This window comes from Ovis aries, chromosome 2 (assembly GCF_016772045.2).
Source record: "Ovis aries strain OAR_USU_Benz2616 breed Rambouillet chromosome 2, ARS-UI_Ramb_v3.0, whole genome shotgun sequence".
In the NCBI taxonomy this organism is placed as follows: Eukaryota; Metazoa; Chordata; class Mammalia; order Artiodactyla; family Bovidae; genus Ovis; species Ovis aries.
The window spans coordinates 243,434,334-243,452,661 of NC_056055.1; the positions used below are offsets into that span (position 1 = coordinate 243,434,334).

General features: G+C 40.2%; 1 protein-coding gene across 9 annotated transcripts in view; it reads left to right on the plus strand.

Annotated features, from left to right (window-relative positions):
* LUZP1 (leucine zipper protein 1) overlaps positions 1-18,328 on the plus strand; it is a 101,238-nt gene that overhangs the window by 25,575 nt on the left and 57,335 nt on the right. The window contains exon 2 of one of the 9 annotated variants that reach the window (XM_060411456.1): positions 1-18,328. This exon is cut by the window's right edge and continues 13,883 nt beyond it. The exons of the other annotated variants lie outside the window; for them this stretch is intronic. The gene's annotated coding sequence lies outside the window, so the exon portion shown is untranslated. 9 annotated transcript variants of the gene reach the window in all.

Here is an 18,328-nt window from a genome sequence, read left to right on the forward strand (position 1 = left end):
AGTACATCATGAGAAATGCTGGGCTGGAAGAAGCACAAGCTGGAATCAAGATTGCCGGGAGGAAATATCCATAACCTCAGATATGCAGATGACACCACCCTTATGGCAGAAAGTGAAGAGGAATTAAAAAGCCTCTTGATGAAAGTGAAAGAGAAGAGTGATAAAGTTGGCTTAAAGCTCACCATTCAGAAAACGAAGATCATGGCATCTGGTCCCATCACTTTATGGCAAATAGATGGGGAAACAGTGGAAACAGTGTCAGACTTTAATTTTTGGGGATCCAAAATCACTGTAGATGATTGCAGCCATGAAATTAAAAGACGCTTACTCCGTGGAAGGAAAGTTATGATCAACCTAGATAGCATATTCAAAAGCAGGGACATTACTTTGCCAACAAAGGTCCATCTAGTCAAGGCTATGGTTTTTCCAGTAGTCATGTATGGATGTGAGAGTTGGACTGTGAAGAAAGCTGAATGCTGAAGAATTGATGTTTTGAACTGTGGTGTTGGAAAAGCCTCTTGAGAGTCCCTTGGACTGCAAGGAGATCCAACCAGTCCATTCTAAAGGAGATCAGTCCTGGGTGTTATTGGAAGGACTGATGCTAAAGCTGAAATTCCAGTACTTTGGCCACCTCATGCAAAGAGTTGACTCGTTGGAAAAGACTCTGATGCTGGGAGGGACTGGGAGGAGGAGGAGAAGGGGGCAACAGAGGATGAGATGGCTGGATGGCATCACCAACTCGATGGACATGAGTTTGGACACATCTGGGAGTTGGTGATGGACAGGGAGGCCTGGCATGCTGCAGTTCATGGGGTCACAAAGAGTCAGACACGACTGAGTGACTGAACTGAACTGAACACAAATAGAGTAAATTTTTTGAGATAATATGATTTTTTGGGGAAGGAAACAGTACTGAGTAATGCCACTTTTTTTGTTGTTTGTTTTTGCTATATTAAATGAACATTGAAGCCTTGCATCCTGTTTGTTTGTGTTTTTTCACCCTTAGAGGTTTTGAGTCATTCTCTGTTCTCTGATGTTTATCACCTTTTCCTGACAGGAAATGGAATTATTTAGCCCAGAGAGATGATAAAGAACTTTGGACTGGGTCTGGAGGTTTTGGCTGAGTCTTTGTCATAATCTAGCTCTACAAACTTGAGCAAGTTATAGTTTGGACTTCAGATTTGTCAAATGAGGAGCTGGAGTAATTAGTTTCTAAGAAGATACTACCATTTAATTGGGGGAGTTTGCAATATGTTGTTTGACATGTAAGAAATACAGTGTAGCATGAATTCCTTGTGGTAGGTATTACAGCTGTCTTATATGCGAGGACCTTGAGGCACAGTTAGTAACTTGTCTGTGTTCTTCTTCAGAGTGACATGTTATCTGTGACCAGCTCCTGTGTCCTGCATAGCTGTCTCTGTTACATGTTAATTTTATAATGCTACAGACGATGGCATATGGTGCTGGGAACAAGGTAGAATTGAGATACTTGTTGCATATTTGACTAGGTCATTGAGTTGCTTCCTTAAGCCATGTGTTATAATATTCTAACATATTTTCCATTACATATTACATTAGTATAGAAATATATACTCACAGTTGTTAACCAGTACACCTCAGTTTGTAGTTCTGCCATATTATATTTGCATAAACTTGGAAAAGAACTCCATCTCTTTGTGCCTCAGTTTACTCATCTAAAAAATGAGGTTAATGTTATCTGCCTCATGCCATTGTTGTGAGAAATAAAGGAAGTCTAGGCTTAGACTGACACTAAGTAGACATACAATAAATGCTAGTTATTGTTATTATATTATGCTTTTAACTTTCCCAAGTACTTTAAATAACGTTTCCTTCACACATTCCTATGAAAGGGGTAAACATACAGAGTCAAGCATATTTAGTCCTGTTTTACAAATAAATGCATGAAGAAACTTTTGTAAGAATATGATAACAAAATTAAATGGAATAAAATTTAAAAGTATATTTGACCAAAAAATTGGTTTGAAATGAGTGTCCTAATAGTCGCCTCTTTTATGTAGGTAGGACAAACCTGAGGTGTTCGGAATGGGAAAGAAAGCCATTCCCAGCTACCCTTTCTTCTTCTCGGCCTTGGTTCTCTTCCTGCTGTTAGCAGGGAGCTGAGGGGGACGTTGCTGCGTCATTCCTCTGTCTTAGGCTAGCCATCTAGCAAGCTGAGAAATGCATCCGATTTGCTGCAAGCTGAGGAAACAGCCTACCTTTTCTGTGGGAAAACAAGGTGGAATGTGTGGGAGTCGCCAGCAGGAGCCCTTGGCTGTGGGGAGCTGCTGTCACGGGCTTAACTCTTGCACTGCTTCGGCTTGGTACCGCGTCGTGATCTTCCGTCTGTGTCAGTTTCCTGCTCTGGTCTAACTCTTCAGTGCGTCTGTGTTTCCCTCCCCGCCCCTTACACCGCTTGTTATCTCTCAGCTGTCAGCCCCTGATTTTGCGGCAGTGTGTACCGCATGATCTCTGCATTGCTGTAACCAGATCATGGTCAGGCTTGCCCTTTCCATCTTTTTGATGAAAAGATTTCTTCGCATCTCTCACTCAGGGGTCTGCTGTAGTCGGCTGTAGCTTTGGAGGCTCTTTCCTACCTCTTGGAAAAATCTGAAGAGAAAAGAATTTTCGAGATGTCACCTTGTTTGGTGGTGTCTCCTGGCTAAGATTTCTCCTGTTAACCTTTACTTAGGTCTAATACAAAAATTGGGGGCGGGAGGAGAAGGGGATGACAGAGGATGAGATGGCTGGATGGCATCACCGACTCGATGGACATGAGTTTGAGTGAACTCTGGGAGTTGGTGATGGACAGGGAGGCCTGGCGTGCTGCAATTCACGGGGTCTCAAAGAGTCGGACACGACTGAGCGACTGAACTGAACTGAATACAGAGAAACAGTGTCTTCAGCAGATGTATGTTGTGCTTGTTCATGTAAGAGACCACTACTCCTAGTCACTGGAAATAGAGTATAAACGTTGAAGCATATTGAATTAGACTGAATAATGATTAAGGATAGATGAAGCAGATGATCTGTGTATTGGGAAGATCCCCTTGGAGAAGGGCATGGCAACCCTCTCCAGTGTTCTTGCCTGGAGAACTCCATGGACAGAGGAGCCTGGCAGGCTGCAGTCCATAGGGTTGCAAAGAGTTAGACATGACTGAAGTGACTTGGCATGCATACATGCATAGATGAAGCAATATATCTAGAAAAAAAAAGCTTCAGGATCAAGCAGGCCTGGACTTAATTCCCAGTCCTGCCTTTCTATTACCAGTGCTACTCCAGGCAAATTGCTTAAACTCCTCGAATCTTAGTTTTCTTATATACAAAACAGAAGTACTGGTAATACGTGGTCCTGAGGGGTTTTTTTTTTGGCTGCGCGGGGTCTTAGTTGCGGCACATGGTGTCTTCCGTGTTTATTGCAGCGTGCAAGATCTTTAGTTGCAGCAGCTGGGATCGAATTCCCTGACCAGAGATCAGACCTGGCTCCCCTGCATTGGAGTGTGGAGTCTTAACCACTGGACCACCAGGGAAGTCCCCTTAGGGTTGTTCTCAGGATTAATTGAGAGAATGAATTTATGACACTGAACAGAATGCATAGGTATAGTATTGTGAGCTGTTACTAACTTTCTGAAGTTGAGTTCCTCTTTGAAATCATTAAGACTTAGTTCAAGTTTGTTGTAAAGATTAAGTGAGGACAGAAAGATAGATAGCTGACATAGATTTTACATGTGCAAGAAACAACTGAAATACTTACTGTAGGCAGTATTTCTTTGGAAGAAACAAATTAAAATGCTGCCCAGGCCATACCAACATGAGCACCTAGTCAGTGCTACTTTAGCGGTCTGTTTAGGATTCTTTTGCTGTGCTGAGCTAAATATGTGCATTTCTAATTGTATTTTGCCCTTGATTCATTGTTTCCTCGGTTTGTCTCAAAGTCCAGTCCCTTCTTTTTTATACATAATCATATTCTACTCATTTTCAAAGACCATTAAATTTCACCATGAAACTCTTTTGAATCACTCCAGAGAAATGATTTGCCCCACTTTTAAATGCCTTTATGACACAGCTTGGACTGATAAATATATAAAAGTTTTGCTTCCATTATCTGTCTGGAGATAATCTAGTTATCTAGTTTAGTCTTCTATGAAATCTTTCTTTACTCCATAATCATCTTCTGTACTTTTTTCACCTTTTGTTGTGGTTGTATCCTGTTGTGTTGTAATTATTTGCTTACCTTTGTATACTTACAGTCTTACGAATATCCTGAGAACAGAATATTTCTGAATTCCCACCTTTAAAAAAAATGATTTAAAAAATGTATTTATTTTTGGCTGTGCTGGGTCTTTGTTGTTGCCGCAAGTGGGGCTGGTCTTCCTTGCCTTGCTCAGGCTTCCCGTTGCAATGGTTTCTTCTGTTGCGGAGCACAGGCTTGAGGGCACCGAGCTTCAGTAGTTGTGACAAGTAGGCTCAAGAGCTGTGGTTCTTGGGCTCTAGTGCAGAGGCTCAGTAGTTGTGGCCAGTGGGCTGAGTTGCTCTGTGGCATCTGGAATCTTTCTGGATCAGGGATCGAACTCCAGTCTCTGCATTGGTGGGCGGATTCTTTACCACTGACCCACCAGGGAAACCCCTGAATTCCCACTTTTACAACACATGCCTTGCTCAATAACTGCTGAGGCTGATGCGTTAACTTTGTGTTGGTATTCTTTTCACAACCCGAGAGGGAATGAGTGGGGATTTCACTTTGATGTCTCTCTGTGTGTTTTAAAACAAAACAAATAAAAGCATATATTGATTTGATTCACATACCATAAAATTCACCATTTGAAGGCATGCAATTCACTTTTCTAAAAAAAGTATATTTACAGAGTTTGTGCAATCATCATCACTAATTTCAGAATATTTCCATCACTGCAAAAAGAAGCCCCATGCCCATTAGCAGTCACTGTCCACTCTTTTCTGCCTCCAGTCTCTTTCAGCCATAATGTACTTTATAATATCTTTATGGATTTACCTATTCTGGACATTCCACACAAATGAAAACATGCAGTCTGTAGGCTTTGTTTGTCTGGCTTCTTTTCACAGTGTTTTCAAGGCTCATCTGCATTACAGCTCGTATCAGCGCTTCCTTCATTTCTAGGGCTGAGTGGTATCCTGTTGTATAATGCACCACATTTTGTTGATCTGCTCATGGGTTAGTAGACATTAGGATTGCTGTAACTCTTGGCTCTTGCGAGTGTTACTGTACAAGCTTTTATATGGGTGTAAGTTGTCTTTTCTCTTCAGTGTGCGCCTAGTGCAGAATTGCTGGATCATATGGTGCCAGCAGTTGGCTTTCTGCAGGGCTCCGCGTCTGTTTCCACGGCACCTGCACCATTTTGCATTCCCACCGGTAATGCACGAGGCTTCCAGTGTCTCCACGTTCTCGCCAGACTTGTTCTTGTCCTCCTTGTCGATTGCTTATGGCTATATTAGTGGGTGTGAAGTGGCGTCCGTTGTGACTGTGATTTGCATTTCCCTAGTGACTAGTGATGTAGGAGCATCTTTTCATGGTTTATTGGCCATTTGTGTATCTTCTTGGGAGACATGGCTGTGCACATCCTTTGCCTGTTTAAATTTGTCGCCTTTTAATTGTTGAATTATAAGAGCTCTCTCTAAACTTTGGGTACTAGTGTCTTATCACATATTTGCAAGTATTCTCTGGGAGTTTTTGGATTTATTTGCCTAGAATTCTTTGCCCATCTCATACTACATATGATCTAGTGGAACTAGAGGTCCTGGAAGAGCATGTGTTGGTTGAAGTGGTTGCTACTGCAGGTAGCCCTGCAGTTAGATAGTTCCAGGAGCCTTGGGTTACAGGAAGGATGGCATTTGACTGGGAACTGGGGAAACAGGGTTTCAGTCTTGGCATTACCACACCCAGATAATATCTGTAAAGTGGTTTGGATTAGATGGTAGTTATTAATCAGTCCTGAATACTCATTGGAAGGACTGATGCTGAAGCTGAAACTCCCAATACTTTGGCCACCTGATGCGAAAAGCTGACTCATTTGAAGAGACCCTGATGCTGGGAAAGATTGAGGGCAGGAGGAGAAGGGGATGACAGAGGATGAGATGGTTGGATGGCATCACCGACTCAATGGACATGGGTTTCAGTGAACTCTGGGAGTTGGTGATGGGCAGGGAGGTCTGGTGTGCTGTGGTTTATGGGGTCATGAAGAGTCAGACACAACTGAGCACCTGACCTGAACTGAATTAAGGTCACCATTAAAGTTGTTTGAGTTGATAAGGTCCTTGGGGGCACATGCATTGTAAGTCAAACTATATTCCATCTCACTTGTTCTTAAAAAGACGTACAGGTTTGTACATCCCTTTCCTGTGTTTTATGTTTTTAATGTCATATTTTATATCTTCATGTTTATCACTTCACTCTTTATTGTGGTAATAGTTGCTTTCTGCCAGTTAACCAGTGTGTTTTCAGTGAGACTTGCTCCACAGGTGTATTCTTCATGTTTTCACGGGGGGAGGTGAGCCCCACGTTGTCCTCTCCCACTGTCTCCCTTTCTCTCATTTGTTAACACTTAACTCTTCTTCATGTTGTTACTTTTGCTGGAAAACATTTTTTCTGTTTGATCAAGGACCCTCTCTTTAAAATTACTCATAATTAATTCTGACCACCTCCAGTCGTATTAATAAACCTAGGTTTTGTTAAAGAATTTATAGCTTAAAAGAGACCTTCAGAGATTTTTTTAATCCTGTGTTCTCTATTACAAATGAATTAGAAGTTCAAAAAAGTTAGGTTTATGGATTTAACATCCCATTTGCTGGGTGTTTACTATGATCCTGGGTCAGGATGTTTGACTAGTTAGTGGCAGAATTGAGATGAGAATTGAGGTGTCCTGGACTCCAGTTCACTACTGTTTCTAGTATACTACTTTGTCATGGATAATTAAATTGGAATTTAGTTGAGATGTAGTATCAGAAATTTGTTAGTATTTCAGCTAAGGGCTACAATAATTTGCCTCCGAATTCTGATTCCTAATTAATTTGGATTTTTCTGACCCAGGGATTGAAACCTGGTCTCCTGCAATGCAGGCCAATTCTTTACCGTCTGAGACACCAGGGGAACCCAAATAATTTGTAGTATCAAATAGAACTGGCATATTTGTTACCTTTCAGATGTACATTGAAGCATAGTTCTGATCTTTAATCATGACTGCTAGAAAAACCATAGCTTTGAATATACAGACCTTTGTCAGTAAAGTGATGTCTCTGCTTTTTAATACACTGTGTAGGTTTGCCATGGCTTTTCTTCCAGGGGGCAAGGGTCTTTTCATTTCATGGCTGCAGTCACCCTCTGCAGTGATTTTGAAGCCCAAGACAATAAAATCTGCCCCTGCTGCCTCTTTCCGCCCTTCTGTTTGCCATGAGTTGATGGGACCAGATGCCATGATCTTCATTTTGTTTCTGTTTTTTGCATTTCGCTCATTCATTTTGGCTGTGCTGGGTCATTCTGTTGCTGCACGGACTTTTCTCTAGTTGTAGTGAGTGGGCTTCCACTGCAGTGCCTTCTCTTGTAGTTTCGGCTCCCGGGCTCTAGAGCACAGGCGTTAATGGTTGTGGCATATGGGATCTTCCCAGATCAGGGGTTGGACCTGTGTCTTTTGCGTTAGCAGACAAATTCTTTACCACTGAGCCATCAGGGAAGCCCCATCTTCGTTTTTTGAATGTTGAGTTTTAAGCCAGTTTTTTCACTCTCTTCTTTCACCCTCGTCAAGAGGCTTTTTAGTTCCTCTTTGCTTTCTGGCATTAGAGTGGTATCATCTGCATATCTGAGGTTCTCCTGGCATTCTTGATTCCAGCTTGTGATTTGTCCAGCCTGGCGTTTCATATGATATGCTCTGCCTTTAAGTTAAATAAGCAGGATGATAGTATACAGCCTTGACATGCTGCTTTCCCAGTTTTGACCCAGTCTGTTGTGACTTTTACATAAGATTATTCCTTATCTGGTTCTAACTGTTGCTTCTTGACCTGCATACAGGTTTCTCAGGAGACAGGTAAGGTGGTCTGGTATTCCCATCACTTTAAGAATTTTCTAATGTAATCCACACAGTCAAAGGCTTTAGTGTAATCAATGAAGCAGAAGTAGATATTTTTCTGGAATTCCCTTGCTCTCTCTGTGATCCAGTGAATGTTGGCAATTTGATCTCTGATTCCTTCCTCTGCGTTTTCTGAATCCTTCTTTCACATCTGTAAAGTTCTTGGTTCATGTACTGTTGAAGTCTAGCTTAAAGAATTTTGAGCATTACCTTGCTAGCATGTGAAATAAGTATACAATTGTATGGTAGTTTGAACATTCTTTGGCATTACCCTTCTTTGGGATTGGAATGAAAACTGATCTTTTCAAGGGTTGTGGCCAATCCTGAGTTTTCCAAATTTGCCAACATAATGAGTGCAGCAACAGGATCATCTTTTAGGATTTGAAATAGCTCAGCTGCAATTCATCACCTCCACTAGCTTTCTTCATAGTAATGCTTCCTAAGGCCCACTTGAGTTCACACTCCAGGATGTCTGGCTCTAGGTTAGTGACCACACCATCATGGTTATTCAGGTCATTAAGACCATTTTTTTTTAATGTTCTTTATATTCTTGCAACCTCTTAATCTCTTCTGTTAGGTCCTTAGTGTTTCTGTTTTTAATCATGCCCATGCTTGCATGAAATATTCCCTTGATATCTCTAATTTTCTTGAAGAGATCTCTAGTCTTTCGCATTCTATTGTTTTCCTCTGTATTGTTCACTTAAGAAGGTTTTCTTATCTCTTCTTGCTATTGTCTGGAACTCTGCATTCAGCTGGGTAGTTAGTATTATGAGTACTCATATATCTTTCCACCTACATTGGTGGTTCTGGAAGGGTTATTCACAGGTTGTCAGGAGGTACCCAAGACCTTTTAAGGGGATTTGCAAAATCAAACTATTTTCATAATACTAAGATATAATTTGCATTTTTCACTGTGGTGACATTTGTGCTGATGATGCAAAAGCAGTCAGTGGTGGATAAAGCTGCTTGTGTTATCAGCACAAATCAATATAGCGGTATCAAATTGTAATAGTAATAATTGTGTTTGTAACATACTTGCTGTAAAACAAAAATGCTGTTTTCACTTAAGAATATCCTTGATGAAGCAGTAAAAATGATTAATCTTGAACTTTGAGTAAACATCTTTTTAATATTCTATGTGATGAAATGAGAAGTACTTCCTTGCATCAAGATAGTGTGATTATTTGAGGAAAAATACTAGTATGAGTGTTTGAGTTGCAAGCTAAACTAACCTCTTTTTTCATGAAACATCATTTTTACTTGAAATAATGATTGACAGATTAACTGGTTATTCAGATCTGGGTATTTGGTAGACATTTTCTTGGGAATGAATGAAATGATGCTTGTTACTTCAAGGAAAATAACTGACAGTATCTGTTGTCAATGATAAGATTAGAACTTTCAAGGAAAAATTCGAATTGGGGTAACTTATTTGCCATGGTGAGCTTGGCAGCTTCCCAGCACTTAGTCTTTTCTTTTTCTTTGGCTCTGTCGCTGTGAATGGGCTTTCTCCAGTTGCACTGAGTGAGGGGCTACTCTCTAGGAGCAGTGTGCAGGCTTCCCAGGGAGGCGGCTTCTCTCGTTGCGGGGCACAGGCTCTCGGGTGCATGGGCTTCAGCAGTTGTGGCACATGGTAGTTGCCCTGCAGGATGTGGAATCTTCCCAGACTAGAAGGTGGATTTGCAACTACTGGACCACCAGAGGAGTCCAGTGTTCAAGTCTTTTCTGATGAGATTGATGGTGATAATAACAAAAGTGATTTTTTTTTGATGTTGTACAATGAAATGTGTCAAGAGATCTGCATATCTGTCAACTTAGTGAACCAGTATTTTCCAAATGATCAATACATGGCTTTTTAAGATCATGCCTGGGTAAAAGATCCATTCAAACTGCAAGATAGGCCAATGGATTTTAATGTAACACAGTCTGAATAGCTGATACATTTGGCTTCAGATTCCACAGTGTAACTAATGTGTAAGAAACTGCCACTTGTGAAGTGGTGTTATCAAAGAAGAATTATCTCTAATCATCTTAAAAGACCTAAAATACTCAATTTTTGGGTACGTATTTTGTGAAATTGGATTTTCTTCATATACTTAAAATACTTTAAGGCTTGAATGCAGAAGCAGATGAGAATGGAACAGACATTCAAAGAAATTTGCAAAAGTCTAAAAGCCAATGTAACCTTTACTAAGTTTTTTGTTTTTGAAAAGTGTAGCTACTTTTCATAAAAATATCTTATTTGTGTTACGATAGAATGAATGAGCTTGTTGTTACTTTAAAATTGACACATGTTTAAACACTGTCTCAGTTTTCATTTCTTAGACAGCAAATGTATGTAGATATAACTCATGAACTAAAGTCTTTTGGGGACTTTGGCAGTCTTTAAGAGTAAATGAGTCCTGAGATAATCAAGTTTGAGAACTACTAACTCAGATTCACAGTTAATATTTTGTTAACATTTGCTTTATTTGCTTTTTTCTGAAACACTTGAAAACAAGTACATCATGACTTACAACACCAAGATACTCTGCATTCAACATTCAACGACGTCTCATAATAATTAGTTCATGTTCAGATCTCTCTTTTGGTCCATAAATGTTCTTTGTAGCTTTCCCTCCCCTTCAGAATTCACTTTAAGAATTTCTTGTTACATTTATTGTTGTGTCTTTTAGTCTAGAGCAGATTAGCAAACTTCTGTAAAGGACCAAATGGTAAGATATTTTTTTTAATTTATTTAAAATTTTAAATTTTTTAGTGATTAAGTATTTTTTACTTTGGGGATCATACTGTCTCTTGCAAGAGAAAAACAGCCATAGACAAATGTGTAAATCAATGGGTATGCTCGTTCTCCAATAAAACTTTAGTTTGAAGACTCTTTATTTAGAACAGCCCCACTCTTTTTTTTTTTTCCCTGTATATGTCTTTAACAATAGTTTTCTTTTTAAGAGTCAGGGCCGGTTATAGTGTCCTGTAAATTGGATTTTTCTTATTGTTTTCTCATGCTTAAATTCAGGGTAAACATTTTTGGTGAGACATATTACATGGATGATGCTGTCCACTTCCGCTTGTGTCATATTGGGAGGCACATGATATTAGTCTGTCCCACTATTGTTGATGATAAGTGTGATCTCATCATTGTAAAGGGACCTGCTTAATCCCCTTTGTAAGTAATCTGTGGGGTGACTTTGAGACAATGTGAATATCTTTTCTCCTACCAAATAGTTTTAGGATCCACTGCTGAGGATTGCCTGCATCGGTGTTTTTGTTTTCATTGTTGTCATTTGTCTGTGCCGTTTGGCTGTGCTATCTTATCTTAGTTCCTTGAACAGGGATCGAACCTGGGTCACAGCAGTGAAAGCACTGAGTCCTAACCACTGAACTACCAGGGAATTCCCTGAATCAGTTATTACTATGGTGGTTGTGATTATAGTTCTTAATATCTGCTTAAGTAACAACAGCGATAAAGATCGAATTGTATTTTCAAAATTCTCATGAGCTTATTTAGAAAGCCCTATTTGTATATATTGTTCTTGTGGTTCTGTGGTTTAATTTCCCATCGTAGACTATGTCTGGGAGAGTGAGGCTGAAAGATTGGGTTTGCATGCGTTGTGCTGAACAACTGCCTTCTAGAAACAGGATTTCAAAATACCTTTTTTCTTCCACGGCTGCTTAAGAAGAAGGGACTGGTCTAGTCTAGACTAGAAATTGCCTTTGCTTAGGGTAGTTTTTCCTTTCCCTGACCTCTTTTGTCATCACTTCTTGTATTTTAATGGTTGTGAATCCTGTGGTACTCTCTGGACCAATTATATGTTAAAGCTTGTATTGAAAACCAGCCAGTAGTTATAGCTTAGAGAAATGCACATATTAATATTTTAAGAGAAACATTTTTTCTCCCATCAATTTCTTAGGAAAAAAATCTCAAACTTATAGAAAAGCTAGGCTTCTCCGGTGGCTCAGTAGTGAAGAGTCGGCCTGCTAATGCAGGAGACGTGGGTTCCATCCCTGGTCCGGGAAGATCCTCCATGCTGCGGAGCAACTAAGCCCGTGCCCCACAGCCGCTGAGTCTGTGCTCTGGAGCCTGGGAGCTGCGGCTGCTGAAGACCACGCTCTGCAGCAAGAGAAGCCACCGCCCTGAGAAGCCCTGCGCACCGCAGCGAGGAGTGGCCCTTGCTCACTGCAGCTGGGGAACAACCCACGCAGCAGCGACGACCCAGCACAGCCAAGAAGAGAGAGACAAGTAAAACAACATACATGCAAAAGAAAAGCTAATACAGTAGTCTAAGTAATGCTCATATGTTTACTTGGATTCATTAATTAGCTATTGGCTTTATTATACCTGAGTAGCTGCAAATCTGTATATATATCCATTTTTTTGCTTAATTACCCGATAACTGCAGATGTGTAACTCCCTAAAATAAGGACGCTTCACTCCATAGTCACCATACCATTATTACACCTAAAAAAATTATGTTTCTAATGTGTAATACCAGTCCAAGTTCAAATATCTCCACATTTCTCAAGGATGTCTCATAGTTTTTTTTAAAATTGAAGTATAGTTGATTTATAATATTGTGTTAATTTCAGGTGTATAGCATAGTGATTCAGTATTTTTGCAGGTTATATTCCATTATAGGTTATTACAAAATGATGGGTATAATTTCCTGTGGTATCCAGTATATCTTTGTTGCTTATCTTTCTATATACAGTAGTTTGTATTTGTTCATTCCTTACCCCGAATTTGTTCCGCTCTTTCCCTTTCCCCTTTGGTGACCATAAATTTATTTTCTGTATCTGTGAGTCTTTTTTCTGTTTTCTATATACATTCATTTGTATTATTTTTTAGATTCTACATAGAAATGATATATTATTTGTCTTTATTTGACTTCACTAAGCATAATATCCATGTTGTTGGAAATGACATTGTTTCATTCTTTTTATGGCCAAGTAATATTCCATTGGATACATACACACCATATTTTCTTAAACCAGTCGTCTGTAGATGGGTACTTGGGTTGCTTCCATTCTTGCCTGTGGAGTTGCTGGATCATGTGGTCGAAAGGAACCTCCATACTGCTTTCTGCAGTGGTCGCACCAGTTTGCATCTCCGCCAACCCTGAATAAGGACTCCCTTTTCTCTGCATTCTCTCCAACAGTGAGAGATGAGAGATTGAACAGTATGTGGTCTCTGGTATAGAAAATAACTGCAATTGGCCTTCTATATCTGTGGATTCAGCCTACCACAGTGGAAAATAATTCGGGGGAAAATTCCCTGAGAGTTCTAGAAAGCAAAACTTGAATTTGCCGTGCATGAGACAACTACCTACCTAGCCTTTGCATTGTATTTACATAGCATTTATGCTGTATTAGGGATTATAAGTGGTCTGGAATTGATATGGGAGGATGTGTCTAGGTTATATGAAAATGCTACATCTTTTTATATTAGACTTGGGCATTGACAAATTTTGGTATCCATAGGGTGGGTGGTGATTTTAAGATGACTGTACTAAGTTTTTATGGTGTCTTGCAGGTAGCTGCAATAAGTTACATTTCATTGATCAAAAAAATGAGGTCATTTGAGTGTCAGGGAGGGGATTCAGGTCGTCTTTAGCTTATGACCAAGTATTGGATCATTCAAAATATCAGTCATGAACACGATAAATTAGGAAAGTAAGAAATTAGGATGATACCTCACCCTAATGCTGGTGCCTGGCTCATAGTCAGTACTTAAGATCTGTGACTTAAAGATATAAATGGAAGGGCGTGTGCAGTCAGTCACTTGTTGAGTGACTAATGCATTCAGTCTGCTAGGCGCTCTGGGAGATAAAGGTGTAGGAAACAGTATTCACACTCCTGAGAACTACAGTGTTAGCTGAGGGGGAACCCCGTTTTTTTTTTTTTTTTTTTCCGGTTAATGTTTATTGACTGTTTTCTATGTGCTGGGTAGCTTTTTAGGCACTGGAATACAGTGGTGAACAAGACTGGCAAAGTTCTTGCCCTCATGGAGTTTATATACTAACTAGTTGGGAGAGATAAGCAGCAGACCTATGTCATCGAGATAATTCAGATATAAAGGAAAAGAAAATAGCTTGATACAGTAGAAGTAATGGGAGGAAGGGAGTATACCTTTAACTAGGATTGTCAGGAAGGCGTCCCGAGGAAGTGACATTGGAACTGTGACTAGGATTACCAGGAGGCAGCAGCCATGGGGATTTCTGGTAGAAGCAGAGGAAGCTGAGGGTACAAAGACCCTGAGGTTGTGATTGAGCTGGCCTCGGTGAGGAGCCAAGGAAGCCAGTGTGTAGGGAGCAGAGGGATCAGAGAGAGTGCTGGAAGAATATGATGGGAGACGAAGGCGATGACCACATCGTGGAGGGTTTTTATTTTAAGTGATAGGAAACCATTGAGAAATACAAATTGTACTGTATAAAATAACTGAAGGATTTAGATCATTGATAATGGCCTGATTTTAATATTAACGATATAGCCTGAGGATACTGCTCTCTACTTTCCTTTATTGAAAACCTCTTACATTTATAACATGCATTTATAAATGCAAAGAAACAATAAGTCCATACTGCATCTTAGTTGGACATTGTACTTACATTGTAGTTGGAGTAATAGGGTGTACATGCAGAAATTATGGCTGTGTGGTGTATCAGAGAACAGTGCGTCCACCATATATGAGCATGTGTGCTGAACGGCAGAAGGCGCTCAGGAAGGGAGGGGCTAAGGTGCAGTGGGTGTGGGAGGGCTGCGCTGAAGAGGTGGTATTGGATTGTTTCTTGAATAGTTTTGACGGAGATGGAGGTAATTCCAGGCAGGGGAAGTGTCTGAGTAAAGATGCAATGTGAGCAATTGGTCCTTAGGAAATAATGAGTAGGTCACTCTGTCTGGAGAAGGAGAAAGCTAATGGCCAGCATGCTTAGGGCCTGGCATAACAGACTAAGGAATTCAGACTGTGATCTGCTGTTGCAGTGGGCGCTCCTCACAGACCTGACTTGTGCGTTAGTCACTTGTATGCTGTTTAGTCAGCTAACATTTATGGTCTTCTGTTTGCACTTGTATTCTGTGAAATTGTAACAGCCTCGATCACTTGGAGACATAAAATTGAGTTATGATTCTGGTACATAGAGAAACGTGCAGAAGATTAATGAACCAGGAAAAAAATACTTTTAAGAGACCTTATTCCCTTAGGTAGGTTTGATGGAGTGGGATTTGTATCACTGGTAGGTGCTGAATAGTTAGTTATAGGATTTTATTGACTGATGGATTGGGGGAAACGTTGAAACTATAAGAAGGCTATGCTGATGTAAAAATATGTTGCAAGATTCCAGATCTCATTGTTATCGTTATATTCTGGATCTTGATAAGCAATGGTTGTTAACATTTAAGGGGCTGAAAATAAGAGAATGGTGAGCCTAATGATGAGACTTTCTTATCTTGATCGTTATTTAAAATACAACCACAGGGGCTTCTCCGGTGGCCCAGTGGTTAAGAATCTGCCTTGCAATCAGTGCAAGGGACACAGGCTCAAATCCTGTTTGGGAATTAAGAACCCGCATGCAACTAAGTCTACACGACACAACCAGAGAGACAGCTAGAGAGTTCGTGCGCCGCAATGGAAGATGCCGAATAACACAAGGAGGACCCCACAGCAGCATTAAAAAATACAGCGTGTGTGACAAACATGCGGTCCCAGTAGCTCCTTAACTAATTGGTTCCTTCCCTCTCCCTCCCCTTTTCCTTCTCCCTCTCCCCATATCTCCTACCCAAGCCCCATGGGCTTTAAAAAGACATTTATCATTCCTTACCAATTGCAATGATGTCACTGATAAACGCACTTTATAGCATTAATTAGGACCATTGCTCTAATCTCTTATTTAACATTATTGAGAGTCTTGTGTATTTGCTGTTTAGCTTATGGAGCACTGAGCCGATATAGGCATATGCTGGTAATGTTTATTGGCTTTCCTAAGAATTACAGCTTTCATAGCTGGAAGAAATCATTTTGACTCTTTTTCACCCCATTTTATAGATCTGACAACTGTTATTCCTTATCCGGAAGGAGGGGATTATTATTTGGATATAGAGGAGCCTGCCTTTCCCATACCCTCTGTGCATTGTAATGAAGTCATTGTTGGTTCTTCTCAAAACATAGCAAGATATTGATGCTCACATCCTAGTTCTCTGTTATTAAAATGGCAGTTGAAGAGATAAGACTTAGACATAAAAAGATTAGTAATGGGTAAGCCATGAAAGAGTTAGTTGCTCAGTCATGTCCTACTCTTTGCAACCCCATGGACTGTAGCCCACGAGGCTCTTCTGTCCATGGAATTCTGCAGGCAAGAATGCTGGAATGGGTAGACATTGCCTTCTCCAGAGGATCTGCCCAACCCAGGGATCAAACCCGGTCTCCTACATTGCAGGCAGATTCTTTACTGTCTGAGCCACCACGGAAGTCCAAGACTTAGACATAAAAAGATTAATAATGGGTAAGCCATATCCTTTTTTTAATTAAGGATAAACTAGTTAGGGTTTAGGACACTTACCTCTTTCCACACTCCAGCTATAGTGGGACTTTTAATAATGCTGTCCTTATTGGTTAATAGTCTTATTTATATCAGGTGTTTATCCTGTCATCAGGTTCAAATTATACTAGCAATTATCTTTGTATAACATGTTATATACATATATGTATAACATAATATGAAGCCGGGTGAAGGCTAAGAGAGTTTTGCCAAGAGAACGAACTGGTTATTGTAAACACCCTCTTCGAACAACACAAGAGAAGACTGTACACATGGACATCACCAGATGGTCAATACGGAAATCAGATTAATTTTATTCTTTACAGCCAAAGATGGAGAAGTTCTATACAGTCAGCAGAAACAAGACTGGGAGCTGACTGTGTCTCAGACCATGAACTCCTTATTGCTAAATTCAGACTTAAATTGAAGAAAGTAGGGAAAGCCACTAGACCATTCAGGTATGACCTAAATCAAATTCCTTACGATTATATGGTGGAAGTGACGAATAGATTCAAGGGATTAGATCTGATAGACAGAGTGCCTGAAGAACTATGGATGGAGGTTCCTGACATTGTACAGGAGGCAGGGATCAAGACCATCCCAAGGAAAAGAAATGCAGAAAGGCCAAATGGTTGTCTGAGGAGGCCTTAGAAATAACTGTGAATAGAAGAGAAGCGAAAGGCAAAGAAGAAAAGGAAAGATATACCCAATTAAATGCAGAGTTCCAAAGAATAGCAAGGAGAGATAAGAAAGCCTTTCTCAGTAATTAATGCAAAGAAGTAGAGGAAAACATTAGAATGGGAAAGACTAGAGAACTCTTCAAGAAAATTAGAGATACCAAGGGAACTTTTCATGCAAAGACGGGCACAGTAAAGGACAGAAATGGTATGGACCTAACAGAAGCAGAAGATATTAAAAAGAGGTGGCAAGAATAGTCAGAAGAATTATACAAAAAAGATCTTCACGACCCAGATAATCACAATGCTGTGATCACTCACCTAGAGCCAGACATTCTGGAATGTAGTCAAGTGGGCCTTAGGAAGCATCACTATGAACAAAGCTAGTGGAGGTGATGGAATTCCAGTTTTGAGTTATTTCAAATCCTAAAAGATGATGCTGTGAAAGTGCTGCACTCAATATGTTAGCAAATTTGGAAAACTCAGCAGTGGCCACCGGACTGGAAAAGGTCAGTTTTCATTCGAATCCCAAAGAAGGGCAATGCCAAAGAATTTTCAAACTACTGCACAGTTGCACTCATCTCACACGCTAGCAAAATAATGCTAAAAATTCTCTAAGCCAGGCTTCAGCAGTATGTGAACTTCTAGATGTTCAAGCTGAATTTAGAAAAGGCAGAGGAACCAGAGATCAAATTGCCAACATCCACTGGATCATCAAAAAAGCAAAAGAGTTTCAGGAAATCATCTACTTCTGCTTTATTCACTACGCCAAAGCCTTTGACTGTGTGGTTCACAACAAACTGTGGAAAATTCTTCAAGAGATGTGAATACCAGACCACCTGACCTGCCTCCTGAGAAATCTGTATTCAGGTCAGGAAGCAACAGAATTGGACATGGAACAACAGACTGGTTCCAAATAGGAAAAGGAGTATATCAAGGCTGTATATTGTCACCCTGCTTATTTAACTTATATGCAGAGTACGTCATGAGAAACGCTGGGCTGAAT